Below are 6,000 nucleotides of genomic sequence, written 5' to 3'. Positions count from 1 at the left end.
TTCCACATATTTTGTTTTTTTCTTTGATTTCCTTTATTTAGCATTTCAAGGTGGAAGTATAAATATTTGACTTTATCTTTTTAAAATAATAACCATATAATCAAAAACATTCCCTCATGCACTCTGTTAACTGTGTACCATAAATTTTAATATTCATTAGCATTTAATTCAAAATATTTTCTAATTTGCCTCATATTTTCTTCTTAGGTATAGGGATTATTTAGAAATTTATTATCTTAATTTCTCAAATATTTGCTATTTTACCAGCTACCATCTTAGTATTGATTTCTAATTTAATTCTATTATGGTTGGAGAAATATTGTATATGGTTTCAGTCACTGTATTTATTACTTTTGGACCCAGAGTATGATTAACCCATCATAAAAATACCATGTACCTTTGGAAAGTTAGTGAATTATATAATTGTTGGATATGGTATTCCATAAATATAAATTCCATCATGGTGCTTGATGATGTTCATCAGACAGCCTACATATTTGCTGGGTTATGTTGTTAATTGGTTCTCAAAAGTGTGGTTCAGGTAGACCACCAAGAACTCTCAAAAGATCCATTTAATAAGCAAGACAAAATGATGTTTGTTTTTTTGTTTAAGATCTTTATTTATCTATTTGACAGAGAGAGAGAGATCACAAGTAGGCAGAGAAGCAGGCAGAGAGAGAGAGAAGGGGGAGCAGACTCCCCGCTCAGCAGAGAGCCCGATGCGGGGCTCGATCCCAGGACCCTGAGATCATGACCTGAGCTGAAGGCAGAGGCTTAACCCACTGAGCCACCCAGGTGCCCCATGATGGGTTTTAATATAGAAACACTTAAAAACATCACTAATATAGCTTCATTTTTCATATGACAATTAACTTTTAGGATACTAATACTTGCTAAGGTTTAATGTAATATCAAAAAAGATTTTCTTCCATTATCTAAAATCCTTATTAAAATACTCCTTTTATAAACATTATATAAGTGTAAGGCAAGATTTTCTTCATATACAAACAACTAAACAATATAATTGGAATAGATGAATATAGAAGCTAATACAAAAAATTTTCTTTATTAAATTATATAATAAAGAAATTTGAAAAAAAAATAATACCAAACTTCTAAATTTCTATTTTGGAAAATATGGTTATATTATATTGATAATGTAGTATTACTTTAACATGTAAGGATTTAGTGTTGTTTTTTAAAATAAAATAATTAATTAATATTTTACCTATTTTTTAATTCTTATTTGATAAAATGATAATATCAGTACCTATAACTTGATGAATAAGTTTTTAGAATATTAGCAGTTCCTTAGACCAAAATGTTTAAGAAAGGATGATCAGATTTTTCAGTCAGTTTATCGAAAAGGTGTTAAAATAATCTATCATTGTGAAAGGTGTATATACTTATTTATGACTGATAAATTGGCCCTTTTGTAATTATGTAATAATATCTTTTTTCCTGTTATAGTCTTTAGCCTTATTGCTTACTATTTAAATAATATACCTTTTTTTATTCATTTATTTTGTCTTTAATCTGTATCTTTATATTTAAAATACATTTAATTTAGGGGCATCTGGGTGGCTCAGTGGGTTAAGCCTCTGCCTTCGGCTCAGGTCATGATCTCAGGGTCCTGGGATCGAGCCCCACGTTGGTCTCTCTGCTCAGCGGGGAGCCTGCTTCCCCTCTCTCTGCCTGCCCCTCTACCTACTTGTGATCTCTCTCTGTCAAATAAATAAATAAAATCTTTTAAAAAAATAAAATACATCTTATTTAAACAGTATAGAGTTGTATGTGTATATGTATATGTATATATGTATATATACAAATATTTATATCTTATGTTCTTTTGGTAAGGGCATATTACATTTTCTTAAAAGAATATATTATTTTAGAGAGAGAGCACACGAGGTGCAGAGGGAGAGGAGAGAGAGAATCCCAAGCAGACTCTGACCTCATGACCCTGAGATTATGACCTGAGCCACCCAGGTGCCCCAAGGGCACATTATATTTTACCATTTACTATTTGTTTGCTGCCTATCCCTAATTAATTATTCTTCACTGCTCTTCATGTTATGCTTGTCTTTTGGATTATTTGAACATTATTTAGAATTAATTTAAGTTATTGTTTCCCTTTTAAAAAATAGCTTAGCTCTTCTCAAAGTCTTTTAAAATTAAAAATACACTGAGAATTCTATTTTTGTCTTATTGAATTTTTTGGGTGCTTTGGGGAATTGTATATTGTTATGACAATAAGTAATCTAATCTGTGAACATGTCAATAGGTGGGCCTTAATTAATTTTTCTTTCATGCCTTTCATAAAGTGTTTATACTTTATACATTAGTATTTCCCAATACATAACCAGATTTAATCATAAATAATACACACTTTTTTTTAACCCTTTGGAATAGAATCATTTTGTCCTAAGTCTCTCTACTCATTTAGAAGGATATTTTTTGTTGTTTATGATGTAAATTTTTAGAACTCTCTTTAGTTCAAATAGTTTGTGGAGTCTTCTGAATTTCAAACAGAGACAACTATGTTGTCTGAAAAGTAGGACAGTGTATTAGTTTAATTTACTAGGACTGCCAAAACAAAGTAGTACACAACCTGGATGGCTTAAGTAACAGAGATGCATTTTCTCTAGTTCTAGGGGCTAGGAGTCAGAAATTAAGGTATTGGCAGGGTTTTTTTTTTTTTTTTTCTTTTCTTTCTTTTTTTAAAGATTTTATTTATTTATTGGATGCCTGGGTGGCTCAGTTGGTTAAGCAACTGCTTTCCACTCAGGTCATGATCCCCAAGTCCCAGAACTGAGGCCCACTCCTCAGGCTCCCAGCTCCACAGGAAGTCTGCTTCTCCCTCTGACCTTCTCCTTTCTCATGCTTTCTCTCAATCAATCTCTCTCAGATGGAGAAATAAAATCCTAAAAAAAAAAAAAAAAAAAAAAAAAAAAAAAAAGATTTTTTTAAAATTAATTAATTTATTTGAAAGAAAGTGAAAGCAAGAGAAATCACAGAGGGAGAGGGACCAGCAGACTTGCCACTGAGCATGGAGCCCGATGTGGGGCTTGATCCCAGGACCCTGGGATCATGACCTGAGCCAAACGCAGACACTTAACCCACTGAGCCTCCCAGGCATCCCAGGGTTGTTTTTTTCTAAGACCTTTTTTCTTGATTTACTTATGAGTGTCTTCTTCCTCTGTCTTCGTATGGTTTTCTGTACATGTCTGTGCCCACATTTCCTCCTCTTACAGTATACCAGTCATATTGATTAGGGACCACCCTAATGACTTAACTTAGGGTCTTTTTAAGAGGAAACTACCACCCTAATGATTTAACTTAGGGTCTTTTTAAGAGGAAACTATGTCCAAATAGTCATCTTCTGAGGTAGCAGGTGTTCCTACTTTCACATATGATTTGTCATAGAACACAATTCAGGTTATAACAGAGGATATCCTATATTCAGGTTTTCCAGCTTTCTTTTGTCATGGTGTGCTAGTCTGTTATTGGGAGCTTAGTTACATGCAACGGATTTCATTATACTTATTTCAAGCAAAGAAGTATTTATTAAAGGATATAGATATTAACATAAGAGTTTAGAAGGAATCAGGGAGAGGAAAATACCTCCCTCACATTTTGGTTCTTTGGTCTAGTAATTAAAGTGACACAAGACAGGGGTGCCTGGGTGGCTTAGCTGGTTAAGTGTCTGTCTTCTGCTCAGGTCATGATCCTGGAGTCCTGGGATTGAGTCCTGCATTAGGCTCTCCGCTCAGCAGGGAGTCTACTTCTCCCTCTCTCTCTGCTCCATGACCGCTCATGCTCTTGCACACTCTCTTTCTCAAATAAATAAAATCTTAAAAACAATAAATTGACACAAGACAGAGTCACAGGAATAAAGAAAAATAACATTTAATTTCATATGTATGGTTTTATAGATACGGGCCTCAAGGAGTGAACAAAGTTGACTGTTTATATACCTTTTAGACAAAGAAGCAATAAATTTGTGAAGAACTGAGAAGAAAAACTTGAGCTTAGTTATTAATTAATGAAGAAGCTAAACAGAAGTTTGTTTACATAGATTATCAGCTCTGAATTCTTTATCTCTGTGGAGGTAGGGGCGTGAGGGGGATAAAGATGTAAGGATGTGGCTCCACCTCCCACTGCCTTATGAGATTTATTTCCTGTTTGCAGGGGGACAAAGAGAAGGATCAGAGTGTCCTGCTTGAACCAGCTGCTTCTCAAGTAACTTTAATTCAAAATAATCAATATGCCATTTTAGCATATTTTGGAGCAACCTGCCCTAAGCTCCATCAAAAGAAAGAAAAAAATTAGACTGACCTTTCAGAAACCATTTTCAAAATGATTCCTTAAGGACATGGCGGTATTCCAATAATTAAAAATGATGGATTCAGGAAACTACCTCCTCACATGCTGGATTCCTCAGAAATTCCTTTCTACCATGATTCTTGGTATCATTATTAATGTTTTGTACCCAACAAGGGTTTCCATGAAACTCATTTTAAAATTAAGTTTCATGTAAGTGTCCTGATTTGGCAGAACCTGTATCACATGTGAGACCCTAGCTTCAAAGGAGATAGAAATAATAAATTTAGCTCTCTAGCTTAGCAGGAGAGTAAACAAACAGTATTATTATAATATTGTTACAATATAATATTAACAATATTATGTATTAATACTATAATAGTCTGCATGATTATGTACACACACATCATTTTATTACAGAAAACTAGACCTTTATGTGTGTCTTATAAATAGCATACAGTTGGTAACAGTTGTCTTATCATGACTGAGTCTCTTTTTTATGATTAATGTATTTCTAAAAACTTGCTTTCTTCTAGTTACAGTTTTAAAAAAATTTCCGTTACTGTTTCTTTCTTTCCTGTGGCTTTGGCTTTAAGTTTCTACATTTCTCCCTCCTTTTCCATATACTGATTTCTTTATTTAAATTTTAATATTTTTTAATGGTTACTAGAAGTGTTTTTTTAAATACTTTCATATATATATATTTATGTAAAATAGCTTTTTATGTTCCAACTTGATTTGGCATTTTTACCCTCTATCTGATGGGACATAGTGGCTAGCCTATTACGATTCACAGTTGAACTTGCCATTATACACATGTGCATCCAACACAAACCATGTTATTTTTTAAAGATTATTTATTTGAGAGAGAGAGAACACATGCAGGGAGTAGGGGCAGAGGGAGATACAGAAAGAGAATTCAAGCAGACTTCCTGGTGAATGTGGAATCCAACACAGGGCTCAATCCCAGGACCCTGACATCATGACCTGAGCCGAAATCAAGATTTGGACACTTGACTGACTGAGCCACGCAGGCACCCCCACACCATGTTATTTTTTTGTTGAAGATTTTATACTTATTTTTTTAAACACAAAGAAATGGTCATTTTTGTTAATACTTTATTGATGTGTAATATACAAACAGAATATTTCATATAAGTCAAATGATTTATCACAGAACAATGCCACTAATACCCAGAACCAATACCACTAATACCCAGAACAAGATATATCATGCCTAGCTCTCCATTGATCCTGCCCTTTTCCTCCTTTCAGTGAGTCCCTTTCCCAAGGGAAACTATTCATTAGTATATTTAATAGTTAGTATATTAAATATTTTGTTAATATGTTTACATAGTATTTTTGAATTTTTTGCATCCTGTTTCTTTCATATGGAATTATTTTTCTTCATGCAGAATTTCTCACAAAATTTTCTCTAGTTTGGTTTCATGGGTAGTAACAATCCAGGTTCTTACAAACATGAAAATCTATTTTATTCTCTCCACCTTGAATAACAGTCAATTGTACAAATCTCGGATGACCCTAACACTCTGATGAAATTATACATTTTTGTCATTCATTGCCTTTTTTTTTTTTCAAAAATTATCTATTCTTTTGTGGCTTTAATTTTTTTCTGGGGGGAGTGTCTTTAATTCTGTGTGGAGTGATTTGATGTTA

This window comes from Mustela erminea, chromosome 15, assembly GCF_009829155.1.
Source record: "Mustela erminea isolate mMusErm1 chromosome 15, mMusErm1.Pri, whole genome shotgun sequence".
In the NCBI taxonomy this organism is placed as follows: domain Eukaryota; kingdom Metazoa; phylum Chordata; class Mammalia; order Carnivora; family Mustelidae; genus Mustela; species Mustela erminea.
Note: the sequence above shows the minus strand (reverse complement) of the source record.